Consider the following 24,668-nt stretch of genomic DNA (forward strand, 5'->3'; position numbering starts at 1 on the left):
TATGGTAGTATTATTTTATTTACAACAATGTGTGAAGGCAAGATTATAAAATGTTAATACCTATTAATTACGCATGGCAGGTGCCCAGAGGGTTGTTCAATTATTCTCTTTTTTCTTTTGGATCTTTCACTTTTTTGCTTTTCCAAAGAACAGAAGCAGAACTGTTTGATAAGTTCACACTGGGAACCCAGCACAAGTCCTCTGGGACCCTCGTTAGTCCACACACTCCCGCTCAGTGAGGCACTCCTCCACCCGCCACAGACAGCACAACTTTGACCACCCTCAGGTTTGGAGCAGTCCCAGAGGGGGGTCTTCCCTGCCCGGAGGAGCTCGAGGGATACTGTGGAAGTAGGACTCTTCTGAGCCTTTGCCTGACTTTCCACTGAGAAACCCAGAAATATTTCAGGGGAGTTTCAGAGTAGCCCGGATGCCTGTTTGACTGCATCGTGGATCAAGAATTTTTCTGGAAGCTTCCTTTTGTAGTATACTGGGTAAGGATTGGCCCCACCCATGGGTGGGACCCTCGGCAAGTACTCAGTGAATTCTCTGAAGTGGTAATTATTAACGATATCTAGATTGCCCTGTTTCTGAACTCAAACCACCACGTGAAGGGACATATACATGTTGACAAACTCAAATCATTAGGCTGTGATTCACTTTTCTGAAGGAAACGGAGGTGTGCCGTGGGGGGTTCCCATTCTGAACACATAGGTGTACCGTCTTCTCCCTGGAAAGTACTTCTGTCGCCATATTGTCAAATCTGTTAACCTGATCAACTTCTCACTCTTCAAAGCTTATGTCGCCTCGAGGGAGTGCCACACTCTTCTATCCAGTCCCCAGGTTTTGTCAGAGGATGGATTACACCCAGTGAATGTCTCCTTCTTAGTATTTCTCTAAGATGCTTTTGTTCCCTTGGCAGTAAATATGTGAGGGAAAAGAATTTTTTTTCTTTATTTTTTGAAGAACAATGCATTTTTCCAAAATTATTTGACAGTCATACATGCCTCTACTGGCTTTATTGTATTAGCTTTTAATTTCATGTAGAGTTGAAGGAAACCACATCCCCCAGTCTCTTGAGTGGATGTAGCTACAGAAAGCCTGGCCTGCTGACACTCTTGTCTAAGGGAACAACCCATCACCTCTATTGTCCAGTGGCCATGGCTGATGGGCCAAGGGTGGGCTCATAACAAAAAGACAATCTGTCCTTAGGTTGACTATGGCCAGATCTGACACTCATAGTAGCTGATGTTTCTTTAGGTCTCAATGTGTACAATGGGTTAGGCTAAGTAAGCACTTGCTGTACATCCTCTGACGTATTCCTCACGACAATGGAAAGGGGGTAAGAACCATAATTACCCCCGTGTGACTATGAGAAAATGGAGATTCTGAGAATTTGGAAGCTTGCTTCAGGCCACAGGGTTAATAAATGTTCAAGCTAGATTTTTATCTGAGGTCCAAGTGGCTTCAGAGCTGAATTTGTAGGGCCCGGTGTGAAAAAGATGAGTCTTGACATGAAATTCTCTCACCAGTGTGGACTTTGACAACATGGAGAGGCCATAACCATTGGAATGGGGTCAGAAGCTGACCAAATGCCTTTAGGTAAAGCTATGTCTAGTGAGGCCACAGAAAATCAGAAGACAGTAGTAGTGTTAGAAAGTTGAGAACCAGGAATGTGCACGGACAGGAACTGAGCTGACAAGAAATAAGCCTTAAGAATATCCATGGGTTTCTCCAGCTGAGGATCCTGGTATCATTTTGGACGAGGTCTCTCCCTGCACCAGCCGGCGTGAGGATGTATCTCTGACTTTATCTGAGATTTCTGTGGCTCTTACTATCCACATATATGCGCCGTTAAAAAAAATCACCTTAGGGGCGCCTGGGTGGCTCAGTCGGTTAAGCGTCCGACTTCAGCTCAGGTCACGATCTCTCAGTCCGTGGGTTTGAGCCCCCCATTGGGCTCTGCGCCGACAGCTCAGAGCCTAGAGCCTGCTTCTGATTCTGTGTCTCCCTCTCTCTCTGCCCCTCCCATGCTAGTGCTCTCTCTCTCTTCCCATAATAAATAAACAAATATTTTTAAACAAGAAAGAAAAAGTGCACAGAGCATGTGTGTGCACATCAGAGTGTGTGTGTCTCTGTGGAAAAGTGAATACCTGGATGGGTCTGGATGTTTCCATGGCTGAATGCATGTGTGACATACGTATGCACAGATGTGAGGGATGTGAGGTTTTTAAATCAATGAAAGAAACTTTGTGATGCGCAGAAAGAAAATGTATCGGGGGAAAAAAAAGTTCCCCGTCAGTTAGAGATCCGGGCTAAACCCATATCCCTAAGGTTCTGTTTTTATGGAATACATCAGCTCTGCATTTGCCAAGATTTCAGCCTCGATTAGATGCAAGAATTGCTTATCTCACTGACCTTGAGCTTTCTAGGGCTTTTAATCTTCGTGCTGAGATGTTCAGTTGTGAAGAACTAGAAAAATTTCCAGGGACCCTTGGTGAACATCTAACAACATGAAATACAGCAGCGTCACTGTCACTCACCAGGGCTCTGTGGCTCACAGTGTACTTTTATGTGTGTCATTTTATTTGACCCACGTAACAAATCTGTGAAGCAGGCACTTTAAAATGTAGAAACGGAGGTTTAGGGACATTACGCAATACAGCCAAGGAGATACATTGACAGATATGGGGTAGAAACAGAAATCTCAACCAGGCCTTCTTTCTCCCAGGCCCACACTCTTGAAAACGGATCCCCCAAATGGTCTTTCCTTTTGCTTATTCCTTTCCAGTAAACCACCCTCTCCTCGTTATTTTTAATTAGTTGCTGCCCAAGTTTTATGTGTCTTTTGGCAACGTACAATTCTCCATTCTTCATGGTAAGGAAGTGTCTCTTACCTCTACTTTGACATTGTGGCCTGCACAGAATCTCCTTCTGGAGGCTTCTCGAGAGCTTTGCCTGGTTTCCATAAGCCAGAGCATTGGTGCTCAAACCTCAGGAACGTGCAGACTCCACCTGCAAGAAAAACATTCTCATGGACCCCCTAGTGCAGTCTGGATAATTTTGTTTTAATGTAACTTAAACATGCACACATATAAACTCATTATAGCCGCCTTATGCTTATAGTTGTTATATTAGTATAAACCCCCAAAATATGTGGCCCCAACAAGACTATGGAATCATTATCACCCAAGTGATCAGCATCAGATCCACATGTAGTGGATATCATTTGGTTGAAACTAAGACTGCCTTTGAAATGTGCCTGTAGCAATGCCTGCTTTGGCTAATTGTGTGTGTGTGTGTGTGTGTGTGTGTGTGTGTGTGTGCTGTCTTTCTCAATTTGGTGTCGCTTCATAATTCGATTTCTCCAACATTTGTTTCTATTCAACTCATTATGAGTTATGATGCCATTCAGTTTTTATTTGAAATAAATTCATCGCCTTCATGTTAAATTCTGCTTTGGTTCCTTTCCCACGATTTACGTAATACTAACTGATGACATGAGAGAAAATAAATGAATAAACCACAACCGTAAGGAAGGAAATTGCTTGGAGTGTGTAGAGCTGTGTTAATCCTACAAGCGATCTCGAGGGGACTGAAATTAATTTTGAAAATTATCTTCAAACTCGTCACAAAAGTATCAGAGGTCAGGTACAGCCATCTACCGGGAGAGTAGGCAAAGAAGGGCTTCCCGGGAACTCTTAGACCTCCCAGTTAGGCCAGAGACCGGACACTGGTAAGGGTTTTGTTGTGTCTTGTGTTTTGTTTTGTTTTGTTTTGTTTTGTTTTGTTTTGTTTTGTTGTTTTCCAAAGAAAAGAGCTAATGCAACCACCCTCCCAGGCCTCCATGATCTTCCAGAGGACACTGAGGTCCAGGCATGGCCGGGCAAGGCAGCTTAGCCACCTGGGCCCTGGTCTAGGAAGCAATGTTGAAGGGGGAAGATCCAGAGGAAGGAGTATGACCCGGGTAGGATTGCTGGACAGAGGGGCTGGGACGTGGGCCCCTCAGATCTGCCGAGAGGAAAATATAGTCTTTGAAGGGGCACGACTTGAGTCCCATTCTAATTGGCCCCGCTCTCCAGAGGAGCAATCCAGATAGACAAGGGCTCGGCTTCCAGAAAGATAGAGAGGAGCCTCGGGAACATCCACTCCTTTACAAAGCAGTGAGAACACTGGCAAAAAGTGCCGAAAGCTACCACCTTTTCAGAACGTGGGCTTTTAACAATCGAAGGGGGGTTTATTCAGGAGAAATGGTTGAATCTAGTAAGAACGGGGAGCCTGGGGCACTTTGAGTTGCCCTCATACCATCACCCTCTCCCCAGCTCTGCAAGTCAGCAGCCTTGCAACATAGTAGCTGTGAAAACTGGCAGCCTATGAGCTGGGGGTGGCGGTGGGGGGGAGAGCATGCTTGGACGCCCCAAAGGCTCTTCCCTGGAGAATTAGCACAATTCGATGTATCTGGAAACTCACAGAAAAGCCTGATTCTCAGAGCTCGTCTTTATTTGACCTGACTCAAAGCTTGCTCTGTGCCGGCAGCCCTGCCCACGAGGAATTTGGCAAAAACCATCCACCACAGTCACTGGACATCACAGCTGCCCCCAGTGGCATTAGCAGTTGGTGCCAATAAGAGTCTGATCAAACTACTTAAAATCTCATGGCTTAAAGCACACGCACATTTATGGTCTTGCGGTTTTGGAGGCTGAAAGTCTGACCCCAGTCTCCTGGCCCCAAATCAAGGTGTAGCATTCCTTCTGGGGGCTGTAAGGGAGAATCTTTTTCTTGCTTTTTCCTGTTTCTCAAGGACCACCCTGCTTGACTTGTGGCTCCTTCCTTCCAGTGCGGCATCCCTGAATCTCCGTGACCATTTTCCCATAGTCACATCTCCCTGAGACACTCTGCCTTGCCTCCCTCTTCCACATATAAGGACCCTTACAATTTCGTTGGTCCCTCCTCAATAATTCAGAATAATCTTCCTGTCTTAAACTCAGTTAGTTAGCAAACTTAATTTCCATTTGCTGTATAACACAACTTATTCTCTGGTTCCAAGAATTAGGATGCAGACCTCTTTGGGGGGACATTATTCATATTACCACACCATGTGATCCCACAATTCCACTCCTAGCTATATCCAAGATCATTGGAAACATATGTCTATAAAAAGTATGTGTATAGGAATGTTCACAGAGGTCTTACCCATAGTGAAACAGTAGAAATCACTCAAAGGTCCACTGACTAATGAATAGATCAATAAAGGCAGTATCTGCATACTGTAGAATATTATTGAGCTCAAAAAAGGAATAAACCTTTCTTTTTTTTTTTTTTTGTATTGAATTAGAAATACCCTACGGTGTTATATTAGTTTCAGGCATGCAACACAACGGTTCCAGAATTCTATCCATTACTCAAGGCTCATGATAAATGTAGTCACCAAACGTTATTACAATATTATTGTTACTATTTTATGTTTAGACAGAGAGGGCAGAAGCGTGGGAGAGGAGTGGAGAGAGAGAATGAGAATGTTAAGCAGACTCCATGCTCGGCACAGAAACCAACATGGCGCTCAGCCCCACGACCGTTAGATCACGACCTGAGCTGTAATCAAGAGTCAGTGGCTCAACCGACTGAGCCACCCAGGCACCCTGTTATCACAGTATTACTGACTCTATTCCCTGTGCTGTTCCCTTGATCCCTCTGACTCATTTATTTTATAACTGGGGGTTTGTACCTCTCACCCCCCTCACTTACTTGCCCATCCTTTCCACCACCATCCCCTCTGGCAACTACTAGTTTGCTCTCTGTATTTAAGAGTCTGTTCCTTTGTCTGTTGGCTCATGTTTTGTTGTTTAGATTCCACAGGAAGAAAAAAGAAAGGGAATGAAGTATATAATACGTGGTATAAACTAGATGAACCTTGAAAACATTATGCCAATAAAAGAAGCCTGATGCCAAAGGCCACTTGACTCCATTTACACGGAGTATCAGAAAAGGCAAATTCATAGAGACTGAAAGGAGATGAGTGGTTGCCAGGGAATGAGGGGAAGGAGGAAATAAGTGACTTCCCCAGGAGTGTGGGGTTCTGATAAAGGATGATGCAAATATTATGGAATCAGTAATGATCAGTGCACAACTTTAAGAATATATTAAAAATCATGTAACTGCATCCTCTAAAAAGGTATGCCTCATGGTATGTGATTTACATCTCAACAAAAACGTAACAACAATTAAGATCAAAAAAAAATCCAGACGCCGATTTGGAACCAAAGCCCAAATTAGTAGTGAAGAGAGTGACTTTCTGTGTGGACTTGAGAATTGGGTTTTCTCAAAGCATTTCTCCCTCAGGAGTCTATTCTGGAAACTCAGTATGGGAAAGGTGGTCACATGGACCCTCCCTCCTGGGCATCATCTCATCTCTCCGCCAAACTGAGCACTGTGACCCTTACTTTGCAGGAAGAATGGTCAGGCAGTTTCCCCATAGTTACACTACTAGCCAGCGGTGACAGGGGTTCGAGCCCGGACTTGTCTGGCTCCAAAGACTTACTCCACCTTGTAAGTGGACTTGGGGAGATTGTAAGTGGACTCACAAGTGGGGAGAATTGTAAGTGGGGAGATTCCACCTTGTAAGTGGACTTGTCTTACTCCACCAGAGTAAGCGACTTCTGAGTGTGTGCAAGCATCACGTCTCACCAGGATCCCCCACCAAAACAACAACAGCAACAACATGAGACGCTCGAGTCACTAAAAGACCGCCCCTCTCAGCCACAAGTCACTGGCGATATGACCGTAATACACATTAGTGAAAAATGAAGATTAATCACGAGAAACTCCACTCGGAGTTTAGTCTACAGTCTTGCATTTGCTTCATGCTTCCATAATTATTATTCTAACCGAAGAGGGTTTCTGAGGGCTCTCAGAGGCCAAGTCAGTGCGACACAATGCTCTTGATAACTTTTTCAACATTTCCCTTTATTATCAATTAATATTTATGAGTGTCTGGAAGTTCACATCCCGGTATTTGAGAAATGCTTTATGAAGTGGCTTGCGTAGAAGGCACTGAACGTGTGTGCATGCATACAACTCTTACATCTGAGGTTAATTTCTGAATTTATTTCATTCACATTTCATTAACCCACTGGCAGAATGTTATACAGGTGTGACCTCGGTCCTCAAACCCAAGCGTTGAGATATTAATATTCATTTATTATATGAGTAGGTCACCTAGGCGAAAGATTCTGTGTCGTTAGGCTGTAGGAGTGACAGGCAATAAGTGAATAAAATGCAGTCTTCCAAGAAAACCCAGAAAAGCTTAAAGTCTTTCCCACCACCAGTAAGAGTGACTAACCCATCATAGGCAAACACAGGTTATCAAACCTTTTGACATGCTTTTGGAACATGGACATTCTATAATGATCCTACTCCAAAAGTTAACTCCCATGGTGCGACAGATCATTAACACTGCCCTTGATTGTGTGCTCACCATGCTCAACAATATGGTCAAAGCGAATCAGCCCCCTTAATCTAATAGCCAGAGTCTAGGCCTCCAATGGACTTTTGAGATGATTTGTTCCAAGCATTAGGGACCATCGCTATCATGCAAATCTAACATCCTAATTGAGTAGCTGAGGTCCAGAAAGGTTTGCCCGTGTGTCTGAAGCCCTGTGGCTCAGTAAAGTGTAGAGATGGTTTAGAATCTGTCTATAAATGTATTTCCCAAGCATTATTGAACATCAGCTGTATGCTAGAAGCTGGGATGGTGGACCGGGTTCCAAGACCGTTACGGTAACCTGGGGAGACAGCAGGTGAATCAATATCAGCGGAGCAACACTACACAGGCACTGTATCAAACTGCCTGTGTGCAAATCTCCCCAAGTCCGCTTACCAGATATGGTACCTGAGTTCCGCAGCCCAAAAAAATGGGGACGAACGTTGCACCTCCAGCTTAAAATTGTCGAATTAATTGACATAATGCCTGTGAAATTTTTAGTCATTCCCAGGAGAGTGTAAGCAACTGACATATCTCAGCTATCATCAATATCAATACCATCATCATCCTTGTCATCATCATGTACCACGATAAAGTTAAAGACAAGGTTCTACACCAATATTCACATAAGAAATCCATCATGCAGCCTGGGAAGCAGAGCTAGAGTTGGAGGAACAGAACGAGGAAGATATAGCAGGCCAAATAATATATCAGGTCCTCATCCCTGGAATCTGTGTAAGTGTTGCTGTATGGAGAAAGCAAGACTTTGCAGATATGATTGACTTAGGAACTTTAGATGGAGAATTTATTCTATATTATCCAGGTATGCCTTAAATGTAATCACAAGTATCTGTATAAGAGAGAGGCAGAGGGAGATTTGACAGAGAAACACACAGAGGAGAAGGCAGTGTGTCAGGGGGTGGGGATAGAATGATATTTGAAGATGTTGGCCTTTGAATTGCTTTTTAATGTTTTATTTATTTTTGAGAAAGAAAGCATGAGCGGGGAGGTTGGGGTAGAGACAGAGGGGAACAGAGAATCCTAAGCAGGCTCTGTGCTGACAACAGCGAGCCCAACGCCAGGCTTGAACTCACGAACCAGGAGATGATGACTTGAGCTGAAATTGAATGCTCGACTGACTGAGCCACCCAGGCTCCCGGAAGATGTTGGCTTTCAAAAGTAGGGTGATGTGGTCAAAAGCCAAGGGATGTTGGAAGTCACCAGAAGCTGGAAGAGACAAAGAACAGATTCTCCTCTAAAGCCTCTAGAGGGAGTGGTCCTCTGGACACCCTGACAGCCTCAGTGACGTTGATGTCACACACCTGGCCTCCAGATCTGTCTTAGAATAAAAGATTCAAGCCACCAAATTTGTGATATTTGTTACAACAGTCACAGGAAACTAAACAGGAGACTTCCTGGAAGAGGGGATTTTTGAGGTCCCCACCACAGGATGGTAAAAATTAGCTGGGCAAATGAGGGAGGAAAGGTTTGGAGCATAAAAGAAAATCTCTGAGGAAACTCTGAGCTCATAACTTTATAAGCTGGAGTGAGGATTATCTCTAGAAGAGTTGCTGAAGATGTGAGGCTAGATGGGAAGTAGAAGAAAGATTATCAAAACTCCAAAGGGGCACCTGGGTGGTTCATTCGGTTAAGTGTCCGACTCTCAATCTTGGCTCAGATCATGATCTCATGGTTCGTGAGTTCGAACCCCACGTCGGGCTCTGTGCTGACAGTGTGGAGCCTCCTTGAGATTCTCTCTCTCCCAAAATAAATAAATAAACTTTAAAAATACCCTCAAGAGCTTACCATGAATTAATTTATTCTAAAAACACGGTGTTTGAATGTGCTCATTTAACAAAGGATAAGGGATTCCAAGCCCAGTCCTTTCTGGAGAAGTAAGAAGAACCCAGTGTTTCTCCTTAAAAATGGAGGAAAGAGCCCCTGGCCTCACCATGGAGTGTGGGGAGGGATGGACAGAACTACCACAGGTAATTGTGTGCCTCACCCAAGTTCCCTTCGTAGCAAATGAGAACCATTGGAAACTCAGCAATAACAACTATAGAAATAACACAATATCCTAGAAATAGCTTCTTTCAGAGTCAAGTCCAAGAACAACATCTATCTTGGTGATGCCAAGTTAATAAGAAAAGCTTTTTGGTGCCCCGGTGAAAGGGGAGGAAGCCCATCAGTCAAGCACAACCAAAATCTCTCTGATTATTTAGGGGAAATGGATTGATACTTGCCCCAGGGGTCTATTTTAAACTCCAAATGAAACATTATATGTGCCCTTTCTGAGTTCTTTTTATTTACTTATTTATTTTTTAATTCCAGTTTGATTAAAAAGAATGATATTAATAACATTAGAAAAAGTCCAAGGGATATCGTTTATGCTGTTTATAATTTTACAGTGCTATACCACAGAATTGAAAACCCATGTGTATGTGTGTGTGTGTGTGTGTGTGTGCGTGCATGTGTTGAAATCTATTCCAAAAACAGCACCAAATTTCCAGAGGTTGTCATCTCATTTGATTTGATAGGAACCAGGGTGCCTTCGTGGCTCGGCCAGTTACACATCCAACTTTGGCTCAGGTCATGATCTCATGGATCACGAGTTCAAGCCCTACATCAGGCTCTCTGCTGTCAACGCAGAGCTGACTTTGGATCCTCTGTATCCCTCTGTCTATCTGCCCCTTCCCTGCACTCTCTCTCTCTAAAACAAATAAACATTAAAAAATCTTTAATTTGATAGGAACTAGCTTGGTTCCCCCAATGGTCTTTCCTGGACTAGAACATGTATTGTCAAAAGCAGGGATGAATACACGTTTCCAATACACATCACATGGTTAGTAATCAACAGGCAGTCACCTGTCCTGTGGTTGGTTGCATTTGTCAATATGTGGTGTGACTCAGAAGAATGTAAGTCTTGGTTCTGACTCTGCTGGAGGTATGAGGAGACAAGAATCGGTATGAATGAATGTCAGTTGTATCCTTCACTGTCCTTCGTGTTGTTATGCTCCAATAAACAGTGTGTCGGCAAATAAGTTGGTGCACATCTAATATAAAATGTCTCCATTGGTCAGTCTTTTGCAAATGGACCTCATAAGTGATCAGTATTGACAACATTAAGCATACTCGTGGTCACCTGAGGCCAGAAACTGCCCCACAACATAATCACTTATAACCATGGTGGCAGGATTACAGGGCACAGAGCTTGAGAAGCCATGGGCTGTCTACTTCTAACCCAGAACCTGCTCTCTCTCTCTGGAATTTCCTACCTCTCTCTTCAGTCTCCTTACAGCTTCTGTTTCCAGACCTTTCATCATAACGAAAGTCAATCTGGGCTGTTCCAAATGAAGCATTCAGCTTCAGTGACAATTACTCATTGATCCATGGCCTCATGTCTGTGGTGTCAGTGACACATAGTGTCTGGGCAGGTGGTTGAGTCCTGCTGGCCTCTGAGTTCATGTGGGCTGGCTAATTAGGAAAAATGTTTAACGTACTAAGAATCTCGGGTGGAGACGTGTCGATTTCAAGCAGTTCTTATTTGGCCTACAGGTTGGATGATGGACTCCTAGGGTCTAGACTGTGAATGCCTATGGATTCCAGATCATCGGCTTTCCTTTTGTTCCATTTATTTTTGCAAAAGGGAAAAACAAACTGCACACCTTCGATAATAAATAGCACCAACCTATGACCCTGGTTATGAAAATTCCATCAATAATAGTTTCCAGAACATGTGTTTTGCCTGTTAAATGAAGAGCTTTCCAAAAATGTTTTCGGAGATATGGTAACGTGCTGGATATTTCAGAAGAAAACTACGTCATGGGTGGAATGGGGACCTGGGAGATGTGATGGCCTCGTCAAAGGAGGTTGAGGGCTGGAAGATCTGGAATGTGGTTTCATGTAATGAGTAAATGACCTTAGTCAGACCATCCTCACATTTGCAGTGAGGACAATACCACCTGCAGATGAGGAGAAGAGCATGAACACTCCTGCGGGAACTCCTCAGAGCCCGTCGAGATCATGCACGCAATAAAATCTTTGACATCATGCAGCTTCTCATAAATAAATTTGCTCTAGCACCCCCTATCTAAATTATAATCCTTTTCCTATGATATCTTTTAAGAAGAAAGAATGGTAGGGAGGGAGGGAAAAAGGGAGGAAGGAAGACAATACATGTGTTGCTACAAACCACTAAATCTGTGATAATTTGTGACAGCCGCAATAGGAAACTCATACGGCAACTGAAGATGTCAAGAACAGCAATCCACCCCAGGATCTCTGCAGTGCCACAGCTGGAGAAACAAACGGAGCCCCAAGGCATGAGCCCCTGGTTTCCCGGTGCGCGCAAGAACGGCTTATCTCCGATTCCCGCTCACGTCTTTGGCATCACTTGCATATCTCCTCGTTCTCACTCTCGCCGCGTCTTCCAGCCCTGCCCTGAGTTCCACTTCAGGACCCTCTGCTGCCTGATACTGCGCATAACCTTCAGAAAGCTAATTAAACCCCACATCTCAATTTCCTTGATTGGCTTAAATAGCGGTTAATTGATCAGAGGTGTCTGGAGATTAAAGAAAACTACACATTAGTCACAAGGAAAAGGCTCTGTGATTAGTCTGATGACAGGAGGCTTTCTAAATGTGAGGCACGACTGAAGTGCCTGACAGTCTTTCTGTCAGACGCCAGCCAGCCCGTCTTACCTTGGCAGGCCATCTCAGTTCTGATCCACGCTGACGGCCCCAAGCAGGAAGCAGGTTGAACGAGGAGGCATCCCTTGCGTGTCACTTAAAATACAGGCATCTATCTTCACTGGAATGTGGCCCAAGGAAAATCCGTCTTTTCCTTCCTGCCCTGATTTTTTATTAAGAGTCCCTCGCTTGCATCATTCCAGAACTTACCATATTTGTGGAGTGTTGTGGAACACACCAACTATGTCAAGTCATGGGTTATTCTCCCCTGAAAGTCTCCAGATCTTCTAATTCCAAAGGGCTGTAACAACAGTCAGGAGAGGCTGCAAGATGAGACACAGAGTTTCTCAAAAATGCAACACAAAACAAAGCAAACACACACACACACACACACACACACACACACACACACAAATGGAATTAGCAAAAATGTGTCAACCAGGCCAGGGCTAAGAACTCAGCATCACAGAAAACCCCATAGTTTTAAACTGAATAATCTGTGTCTGCTTATGTTTCCCCATTTATTCGATGAAGGAGGATAAACATTGAACAAGAACCTGCCCCATGCCGGGTCTTGGGCCAGAGATTTCATTGCTATATTTTATTTATGCTTCCTTAGTTCTCCCAACGAGCTCTCAGTGAGCCTCTCAGAGAGTCGGTGATTTCAGGGTTACTATCTTTGTTTTGCATTGTTGAGACTGTGGTTGGGAAAAGTTGTCACATTGCTGACAAGAAGCAGGTTTTGACATTATATCTAAGTGTGCTTGAACTCTAGCCCTTTCCATAACATCAGTTGGTCTCGGAGATAAGATGTAAGTCTGATATCAGAGTTTTCTGGGGCTTCAGAAAAGAGGGTGCTTCCTTCCCCAGGCCAGGCACCAAGGGGAAAATCTCAATCATTTTTTAAAGATCTCAAGCAATTCTCAGAAAAAAATCCCAAGATGACAGAGATCTCACTCCCTAAATTGTATACAGGAGAAGGGGGGAAGCTCAGGGAAGTTGGGTCATTTGCAGGCACAGGTGGTAGGAGCTAATGTTGGGTGTTCGCCATACCAAACAGCCAAGATACCCACCTAGATTTGGCCCTATTCCTTTGGCCCTTATGATGAAATAATCCAGCATACCAGATATCGATTCCTGGCATTGGTTCGACCTTCCTTGCATCCAGCTACATCATCGCAATATTGCAAAAGGGTAAAATATGATGTCCCGAGTCCTGTGACATCATCACTGGGTCCAGGCAGCTCAACATCCAGACTTTGTCGTAAATCAAGGAAGCCTCATGGATTTTTCTTTTCTTCATACCACTGAGCATAAAATCTATCTGCAAACCCTAGTCACTTTACCTTCACAATGCATCCTGACGCCATCACTTCCAACCATGCCCATCCATGGCCCACATTCCAAGTCTCCAGACTTCCTTCTTCAGAAATTTCCTGCCTAATCTCCCTGTTTGTTTTTTTGTTTGTTTGTTTGTTTTTTGTTTTTGTCTTTTCCCCTCTGGAATTCAATGCCAGTCACCCAACCAAGCTCCATCTCTCTTCACTTCTTCCCTACCACCACAACCTTAATTTTGTTTGAAGCGGTCATGTGTCCGTAAGAAGAGAAAAATCCGCAATGTCAATCCCCAGCCTTCCAAGCTCCTAAAGGCAAACATTTGATCTGTTGTGATCAGTGAGATAAAAACTGTGGTCTCCTGCTGATTTCCAGGATACCCACCCCCCCCCCCAGCCGCCACCCCCCTCCTGAACCAAAGGAACTTCCCTTCCTTCCTTCTGCCTGGAGGATGACATCAATGTCGAGGGAAGAAGAGCCATCTACAACTCCAAGGAAGAGAATGATGTGCCATACATGGTGGACTGGAAAGCTAGAAGGGCCTGGGTCCTTCATGACTTCATGGAGCATTGCACAAACTCCGGGCTGCTTACAAAACTTGAGTTTGAGCTGCCTTCAGGATAGAAGAAGGGAGAATAAATACAACATAAATTCCATGGCCACATGGCCCCCACATTAAAGTGCTAGAAGCCTCCACACTCTAAAATTTCCGTCTTTTAATTCTAATTTACTGCAAGGATGATCACTTAAATTGTAGATGAGGAAGATTTTAAATTGGCTTTGCATATTACTAAATTAACGAAAATTATTGAATCTGTCACCGTGATGACTTTGGCATCTGTCAACTCTGCTAAGCTGAAGTACCTTTCCCAGGATTCCCTTTCCTATGTGTTTCCAAGGGTCAGTCACAGAAAAGATTCCTGAGATATCTGGGAGGGCAGAAGAGAAGCAGCCACCAATTTGTTGCTTAGGACCGACCACCTGACTTCCTCATTGGCACGAAGCAGCAGCTGAGTCTGCAATTTCCCTACCTTCCCTTGGATCCCCCTTTCAGCTTCTCCGAGTTCTAGGTCAAGCGTGTATTTTGTTCTGAATGAATGGCCTTGGTTTCTACAGAACACCCTTGTTGCAACCCAGGTCAGAGGCAACAATAATGGACCAGGTTTTCGGTCCATCTCTGCGGACTTCCATGTCGTGCTTATCGGTCCAGATCAGATATGTGGAGACAACCTTGCAGACACTGCTTAACTAGCTACACAATTGCATGCAAGTCCCCCCGCCCCAATACATACTGGGAAGTGGCAAGGCTAGATTCAAGCCTTAGAAGATGGGTGCTCCAGACCACATTTTACCACCTGAAATCAATCTCATATGAGGTTAACTAACCGAATCCATCGTTTCACCGAGTGCCACGTCTTGGAACCTTTTCTCAAAAGAACAGTAGGTCTCATAAGTGAAACAGGATATATACAAGACAGAAAACAAAATGCACTATTCATCAAGCGCCCCGTGTGTCCTAAGAACTTTGTTAATTTATGTGGCAGATACACAATAATTATAACACATCCCCCTGTCTCAGGAGTTCATAGCCTGGTGGAGAAAGCTGATCTGGCACCTGCTAAGATGCTGTGTTTTGAATCTGGCCAGCCCCCAAATAATGGAGCTCCAGTCCTCTAGCACTGTGTGCACAAGGACACAAATGCCTTTGCCTTGCATCCTCTTCCATTCAGGTCTCCTGCTTTGTTCCTGTGTTTACCTGGCTCCTGATATTCTGCTTCAATTTTTATCTCTGGCTCCAGGAACCTGACAGTGGGTTTGGCAAATATGCCATGACCCTTGACAATCTCCCTTGGGACTAGTTTTGCTCCTAATCTCCAGATCCATTTGCCCCTGGCCGGTCTGCATAATCAATTAGTGTGCTCCAGACTTTCACTCTTGTGACCCAGCGAAGGAGAACTTCTCCCTCATTTTCCACCCTGACGAGAGAGCTTTGAATTCGTGAGTGACGCCAGGGAGCAAAGCAAGGAAGAGGCGGATCATATAGATCATATAGGTAAAGTGCAACATTCAGACTGGCTTCAATGAGGCCACCTCTGGGTTCCGTTTTTGAACATGCTGTCTTGAGCCAATCACGAAGTGAGACTGTGGGCCGGGAACAAAACCAAAAACAGATGCTCATGACGGGAGTAACCGCATAAAACTAAGGTACAGTTTCAATGCTTGGGGGTAGAGTCAAGAAGAGATAAGTCAAATGACATGCCAGGTACACAGGTATGTCATGTAGTATATGCACACATGTAAAATAAAAACCCCAGGTTAGATTAGAGAAGATGAAGGGGGCGGGGGGCAGGGGGAGGCAAAGAAGAAGAAGGAAAAAACCAAGGCAAAACAAAACAAAACAAAAAAGAAGGGCTCAACATAGAGCATGGCAAAGTCCAGCCTCATTCTGACAGACTGTCTTGTTGCCTCTGGGCCATTTTTAAAGGATGAGACATACACCTCCAGGATGAGACACACCCCTCCAGTATAGGGGAAGCGTCCTCTTAAACTCTCCATAATGTGTCCAATATTTTGCGTGTACTGCCTCCTTTAAACTATGTTGCAGTGGTCGGTAGAATGGGGAAGAGTCACCCCTCTCCATGTGTCAGTGGTCAGGTGGAAGAAGCGGGCTCACTTACAAGTCCGGCCACAAGGACACCGTGGTAAAGAACTGAACACCCACTTGAATTCATGGGGACAGTGCAGTAGAGTTTTGTTATTACCGGTCCTTTAGAAACCTTTTTATCCTGCCCTCCCCCCCAAGTGTGTAAGGTTGTGGATTCCATCTCTTTGTTCAGCATTCTGTTTCCTTGAGAAAGAATGCCTGTCACTGGAGAGAGTAGTGTAGAGAGGGAGGGAGCGGGTGGGCCAGGAGTTGGGGGCATGGAGTCCACTTGTTTCTTTATCTTTCACCCCTGATTCCTGGTATGACCTTGAGCCAACCACTGACATTATCTGTGCTTCCTTTTTTTTTTTTTTCCTTTGCAAAGCAGAGAAACCTTAGCCTGTGTTATGAGCAGCGTGAAGGAGAGGGAGATGAGGCTGTGAGAACTTCAGGTGTACCAGGGAGAAAAGTACCACAGGAAAAAATTACCATGCACACGCACAAACGTAATTTATGGTTAAGCTTGAGAAAGCCGGGTGAAGTTCCCCCGGATCTTACACACAAAGGTACAAACCAGAGGATTCTTGACCCAGTTCGGGACCTCTTTAATTTCTAGGTTTAAGTTTTAGCCAAAATGTGATTGAAGTGAGTTTCCCCTCAGCCTTGTGTAATAACCCAATCACAAAAACAAGAGAGCTGAAATCTCGCCTACCTTACTTGGGAGTTATGAAATGTAGAGGACAGACTACACCGTTATATCTGAGTCTCCCTAAGCAGAAGGGGAGACCACCTATTGTACGATCTCCCCATATTCGTTCTGTCAATATGCATTTGCCGGACTCACATAGCATGGCAAGCGGGCCATGAGAGGGATTATGGTATAGACGCTTAGAGGCTGGCTACCCCGAGCGTGGTCCACGGACCAACAGCCTCAGCCTCCTCTGGGAGGTGGTGGCAAGACTCGTGGCCCCTGTCTTAGACCTGATGAATCAGAATGTGTATCCTTAAGAAGATCCCAAGGTTTGTTTCGTTCTAAGACTGTATGTTAAGCCAATGTTTAAGTCATCTGGAAGCTTGGAGTCAAACGAATCTCAATGTGCTCTTTGGCATTGACACGCTCTATGATCTTGGGAACGTCTTCAACTTTATAAGCCTGCTTATTCATCTGAAAACCGGATATCATAAGAACCCTTGCCTCTAAAGTTTGTTCTGAGGATGAAACGTAGCTGTTCATTGTACAGTACCTGGCGTAGACGCAACCTCAATTAATATTCACTGTTTTATCATGCTTATTGTGACTGTTATTATTTTTAAAACATAGGCTTCCACCCATGAGACACTAACAGTCTAAGAGAGAGGCACATATGGGCAATGAAGTACACCCGTCTATTACAGATACCATAAGACATTTTGGTCCAGATCTTTCCGCCAGAGATCCATGGCCTTTCACCTGTGAGATATCATATCAGACTCTAGGCATCAGACTCAGAGAAGACCCCCCAAAATTAAAACTACAATCTCTCTTTGCCCCAAGTCAACACAGAAACTCCTAATGGATGGGGGAAAAAAATGAATGACTATAGCCAGAGAAGTTTCCATATTTGTGGTCAGTGTATTCTTGTTGTTGTTGTTATCGTTTCTTCCCATCTTATGTTTGAGAGCCTGTGGTTCTGGCTCTAGTTATGCACCCACAAGTACTTTAAGGTCACAGATATCCAAAGTGAGCATCTAAGAAGTAGATTCCTTGACAGAGCAGGGCCAAGAAATCTGTAAGAGTATCATCAAGGTGGAAACAGGCCACCACTAGAAACCCTGAGCTTGCTGACTTGAAATAACTGAGGGTGAAGCCAGGATGATAAGAGATGTCAAGCAGGCTACCCAGGAGACAAATAGGAAGACAAGGCTTTCACCAGGATTCGTAGGGGAAGAAACGTATGAACTAATATGTCGCTTACCCTGTTTTGCTCACAAACCACCCCTCACTTTGGCTTTTGATGTTGTCTCCTTCCCCTCTAACCAGATCCCGAAATTTTTGAGTGTCTAGGGTTCCATTCCCAAACCTCTTACCTTCTGTAGCTCTGCTCTTTGTTTTAGGTGGTTTTCTGCCGCCTCCTGTCTCCAGATACAGGAAGGCTCTCAAACATGCATTTCTAGCCCTGATGATTCCAAGTCCCAGGCCTCCTGCACCTACCTGCCTCCTCGGCATTTCTAGCGGGCAATCGAATGGAATCTAAAATTTGGGTCGGCTCAGAACAGAGCACGTTTTCCCCACATCACCCCTGCCCCTACCAAAATCCCCTCTCCCCTACGCGTCCCTGTCTCAGCACTAACAGTTACTGAAGCGCCAAACTAGCAGACATTCTTGATTTTTTTCCCCTTTGCTCTTCCCCCAATCCGATCCATCAGCAAGCGCTATGAGCTCTTCCTCCAAACACCCCCCAACCCCTGTCTTTTCTTACCATCTGAAACCTGAATCCAGGCCAGGGCTTTCTAGTGTCACCATGCTCCCCGAAGTCCCCGCCTCACGGATGTGCCTTACAGGCTGCTGTCCACACAGAAGCCAGAGAGAGCTTTGTCATCAGCTGGCGTGATCTTCTCTGCATGAAGGCATCCTCCAAGTCCTTCAATGAGCCCTACTAGGTCTTTCACGATGTGGTCTTTACCTCTTTCATGGACTTCACCCCCCCGGCCACTTTCTCCCTCACCTCTAAGCTCCAATCACACGTCCTGCTTACTCTCCCTGGAACAGTACAACACGTGCATTCATCTCAGAGCCTTTGCACGGGCTGTTCTTTCCACCTGGAATACTCTGTCCCCAACCGTCTTCTCAGGGCTCAGCTTCCAGCACAAGAACCATCTCAGGACCTTCCACCTCCAGCTGCGCCAACACCCTCAGTCGCTCTTTAACACGCCGATCAATGTTCTTTGGTCCGTGACACTTATCAGGACCTCACGTTATCCTCATGATTTATTTTTGGTTACATGTTTTCTGTTTCGGCTCTAGAACGTAAGCTCTTAAATGGCAAAGGTTGGGTCTCTCTTGTTTGAATCAATTTCTAGACTATCGTCTTGCAGATAGTAGGTACTTTCTATACATCTGTTGCCCAGTCGATTTCTTTTTGAATGTGCTGGCTCGGCCTATTATATTTATGCTCTCTTATATCTTAAAGCAGATGCCTTATGTGGTTGGCTCAGGAGATATCACTTGATGGTAATTAGGGAGCACTTTGGCTTGGTTAACAAGAGCTAAATGTTTTTATGAACCACTTGATATATGAAGACAAAGCTTCTTGTTTATACGCGTTAGCTGTTCTTTTCTGTAAAGCATTATACATAAAATTTATTTGCACAAAAAAAAGGTTGTATCCAAAAATAGATTGAAAAAACATTGTTATGTATTCATCAAAAGAAAGAAACCATGTGTTTCATCTCGCTGGGTGTTTAAGAATTATCTCCGCTCGGCAACACTGGTAAGGCCAGAGAATTGGAGTGAAAATTGTTCTTGGAATAAGAGCGGCGAACTGAAAAATACTGAATCCAGCATTCTTGTTTTCTATTTCCCTGAGTCAGTGTGGAGAAAGCAGCATATGAAACAATGTACCTCAATGTTTCATTACCACAATGCTAATGTGGGAATGGAGTGTAAGCTTCTTGCAGCCAAGGACACCTGCCCCTTGCTCACCACCGTTGCATCCCGCGGCTACAGCTGAGGGCTTGGGAAATAGTAACCGTCCAGGAAATAGTTGCTGAATGAATGAATGAATGGAACCCAATTACAAAGGGTACGATAGGGGATGCTAGCATAGAATCATCCATTTCCCAGGACCTGCTAAATAGCGGCTTGTGATGAAGAAATAACGGCATTTCGTGATAGACAGAAAGCCTGAGGGACTCGTTAGACCGCAGGCCTTTTATGAGTTGTGCCTCTGTGTGACCTTGGGTCTAGGTGCCTTCATATACACGAGGAGGGTGCAGGGCGAGGAAACGATAGTGGCTGCAGGTACTTGGCACGAGCTCTGAGCCTGACTCTTGTTCTCTACATGTGCGATTGATTTAATGCAATGTTATGTGTGCACAGAATATATGTTATGTCCTCATTCATAAAGCCTCGGGGAGGTTATGATAGTTGGTATTACGATACAAGGTATTGATAACTTGATATTATGAAATCAAGCTCAAGGACTAATACTAATAGTAAGAACAACAACCCTGAAAACAACAATCAACCCAACAGTCAAAAGATTAAATGTGGTTTCCGAACCTGGATGATGCAACCCATGCTTCACTAAAGAAGCCCTTACAGAGCATTTACGGTCAGAAAAACGGAGGCACTTTTATGTACCATCCTTCTATCGGAAAATCCTAATCTCTGAACCTCTTTGTTCTCGCTTATCTGTCAAATGGGAATAATACCCCCAACCTGATCCAGCGAAGCGATTGTTATCCAAAGAGAAAATGCATCAAAGGGACGAGCCCCTCACTCACCGCCCCATCCCTTTATTCCAAGTTTCAGGACACGGCTATTGACAAAGGCCAGTGTGTTCATGCACCTTTCAGTCAACAAGTATTGATAACATACACACCGCGTGTCAAGTACTTTCCTAGGCCTGCGGACGTAGGGCAAAACAAAACAAAGAAACTCCTTCCCATCATATTACTCATACCCTAGTGGGACAAATCAGGCAAAAGATACGGTTAATGTATAATGTGGCAATACAGAAATAGAACAGACTGAGAACATGGGAAGCAACGGAGGGGGTTCTACTACCTTAAACCGGGCGGCTGGGGGAAGGCTTCTGTAAGGGGACATCTGAGCAAAGACGTGAAGCTGATAGAAGTAGAAGCCATGACGTGAGGCAGGGATTCCAGCAAGAAGAGATGTGCAAATGAGCTGAGGTCGGAGCAGGCTTGGGAGGGCGGGGCTGGAGCCCCAGGAAGGCCTGTTGTTTTCTAGAGCTGCGTGGAAAAGGAGAAGGGAGATGACAGGAGAAGGTGAAGCATATCCTCAGGACTGCCACACGTGGGGCCAATGGGCCACGGCAAGGATCCTGGAGTTATTTGTCCATTATTCTGAGTGTACTGGAAACCAGTTAAGTGTTGCTCTGAAGGTCGGTTCACAGATGAGAGCATGAACTCAGTGCCAAAAACTACTTCCTAGAAAAAAAAAAAAAGAATCACGACGGACCAGAATGAGGGGCGCCTGGGTGGCTCAGTCGGTTAAGCATCTGACTTCGGCTCGGGTCACGATCTCATGGTTCCTGAGCTCGAGCCCCACGTCAAGCTCCGGGCCGACAGCTCAGAGCCCAGAGCCTGCCAAGGATTCTGTGTCTCCCTCTCTCTCTGCCTTTCCCCCACTCATGCTCCGCCTCTCCCTATCTCAAAAAGAAATAAAACATTAAAAGAAGAAAAACAAAACGACAACACCAACAACCAGAATGAGAAACCTGGACAGCACACTGGGAGAGTCCAAATTCGTGGGGTACATCTGAAGCTATGATTTCTTGGGGAGCTACGAAGCCCCAGTCTGCACACCCACCCAGAATGGAGGACTAGGGACACACGATGTGGTACAGTCAGTCCCGCTGAAGGCTTCAGGGATTCCTGTTGAGGCAGGTGTCCAGTGACAAGGAAGCCAAATTCTCCCCAAAGCCTACGAGCCAGGCACTGGTCTAGTGTTTCACAGACACGCATTCGTTTAAACCTCACAACAGCCCCGTGGGGTGGAGGTTCCCATCCACACGTCACAGGTGAGGATCCTGAGGTGGGGGGAGGGCACACAATTTGCCCAAGGCCAAAGGAAAATCTTGGCTCCCCGACACGAAAGCCCAGCTTCTTCCTACACAGCCCCTCCGTGCTTGTGAGCCGAACTCGCCTCTTCTTGGCCTCTTCCATCCTTCGGGGGTGAAACGTGCTGAAGAGGGATGTAATAACTCCTATAATAACCACCCCCTAACGATAGAGGCCTTGGCAGTTTACCCAGCTTTCATTCATTACCCTGCGCTTCTCATGAACAAGTTTGCACCCTGGCTGCTTTCATTTCACAGGCATGGCAAGTACAGGATGTGATAAATACCCTGAACGAGGAAGCATTTAGCCTCAGCTAACTATTATCGGCAGCATCGATGACGAATGACTTCATATAACCCTCAAAAGCTCAGTGTGATGACTAATTTGTGGTTAAAGGTAGTTGGAAATTTACTTGGTAAAAAATTACGTACAAGTAACCCGATTAACTTTGAAAGAGAGACGGGGGGGGGGGGGAAGGAAAGCCAACAAAAATACACACATAATGATTTACTCCTCCTTGCAGGGGTAGCAATAAAGATAAGAATTACAACCACAAGAGCTTTCAGAGCAAGAATGAACATGTTTCACTTTGCATACTGGATGTGGGAAATGTACCAGCACAGACAGCGTAAATGGAAAGGTCTGGGCTCCGGAAACGCGGGCAAACCCTACCTTCAGCTGTCGCGTCTAAGCTCCTCAGTTAACGGGTGAGGAAACTGAGGCATTTAGAGATGTGTCTGATGTGGCATCTGCTGAGTCGGGATCTTTTTGGCAGGGGAGGGAAATACAGCTTGGCACCAACAAGGGCACACCCACCCTGTCAGACTCGGGTCCTTTGTATCAAGACGTGGATAATAAATAATGCCAACTTCCTGCAGGGTATGAAAGGCAGGTGACTTACTGTGTATAAAATACCCAGCACAAAGCCTGGAACTCAGTAAGTTGACCAAAAATCTTCATTTCTCTCTTCCTCTGCCTAGTTACTGTCATCCCCTAGGGAAAGCCACATCAGGTCTTTCATTTTTTTTTAAGTTTATTTATTTATCTTGAGAGAGACAGAGACAGCGTGAGTTGGGAGAGGGGCAGAGAGAGAGGGAGAAAGAGAGAATCCCAAGCAGGCTCCACGCTGTCAGCACAGAGCCCGATGCGGGGCTCGAACCCACACAGCACGAGATCGTGACCTGAGCCAAAACCGAGTCAGACGCTTCATCAACTGAGTCATCCAGGCACGCTCTCAAATGCCACTCTATTCCTCACCAAAGAAAATCATGGGGTTGGCAGTGACCCCATGCGAGACGCATAGAGCCATATAATCAGCGTACCTACGATTATTACTAGAGAAGCCCCAGGATTCTATTCTGAATGTTCCAGAAAACGTGTTAAATGTCCATTCTCGTGCTCTTCTCATTAGGCCACCTGGTTGCATTTGGCTCCACTCGCATTCAGAGCACTTTGGCCGTGACCCGGTACCCAGGCGGTGTTGAAGGATCAGTGCCGGATCAGTGTTGAAGGATCAGTGCAGGTGGAAATCCCAGCCAGTCACAAACGCATCTGCGAAGAGAAAACCGCCCTTTCCCTGCGGGTCCCGCTAGCTCTGCAAAGGCGGATTCCACATCGTAAGGACTTGCCGGTGGCTCACCCTGAGACTTTTTTTTTCTCCTTCCTCCCTCTTCCAGCACCAAGCCCTGCACCCTTAACAACACAGTGCAAACCTGCACCACGGCCTGCAAGCGCCCGACCCCTGGCTGCAGCCCCCTCACCAGCTCTGGCCCCGCTCCCCTTCTGCTCCCCTAAACGCATCCTGCCCTCCTCCACTCAGGGCATCCGGGCACGCTATCACCTCTTCCTTAAATGTGCCCCCTCCAACTACTACGATCACCCTGCCAGAGTCTGCTCGAATGCCACCTGCTTAGAGGAATCTTCTCTGAATATCTCATGCTGTGTATGCCTCCCTCCCACCTCTGCCTTTATCACGTCGGTGTGGGGAGGTCTTTGAGAGGACATGACCTCTGGTTGAGCCGCGAGCTGGCTCCCGTCCTCCCCTGTCCTTGGAATGTGTATTTCACCTGCTTTCCCGGCTCCCAGAAGCTACCTCAAAGACACGCCCTTGAGATACTAATGTGGTGTTGAGACTGTTTGTACTGTGTACATGACTGAACACCATTAAGTCTTCTCTAGATACTTTTAAGATTTGGTAGGTGGGTGTGGAGATCTATTCCTCTTGGGGCGGCTGAAGACAAGGCTCGTGTGTGAAGTTTCCTTGCTTGTGACACCGGCCGCCTCCCAGCCCTGCAGTGGCTTGTCTCTTTCTTCCGACTCTCCCTGCCCCCTGCATACAGGTGTCTGGTTTCAGATCACATCTGCGAGGGTCCGGAGGAGGTTGGGAATCAACCACATCCCCCGGATTAGCTCTTACATACGCCTGTCAAAGATCTGGACATCTGTTGCTATATTTACTTGCTCGTTTGTTACATCCATTATTAAAATGTACCTTGAGAGGTTATGTTCGTTTCCCAGGGGCTGCTGTAACATGCCCCGCAAACTAGGTGGCTTAGAACAACAGAAATGGATTGACTCACATTTCTGGAGGCTAAAAGTCTGACATCATGGTGTTAATAGTGTTGGTTCCTTATGGAGGCTCTAAGGGGGAATCTGTTCCACGCTACTCCCCAGCTTCTAGTGGCTGTGGGCAGTCCTTGGTGTTCTTGGCTTGCAGGTACAGCCCTCCAGTGTCTGT

The sequence above is a fragment of the Acinonyx jubatus genome, chromosome B1 (assembly GCF_027475565.1).
Source record: "Acinonyx jubatus isolate Ajub_Pintada_27869175 chromosome B1, VMU_Ajub_asm_v1.0, whole genome shotgun sequence".
In the NCBI taxonomy this organism is placed as follows: Eukaryota; Metazoa; Chordata; class Mammalia; order Carnivora; family Felidae; genus Acinonyx; species Acinonyx jubatus.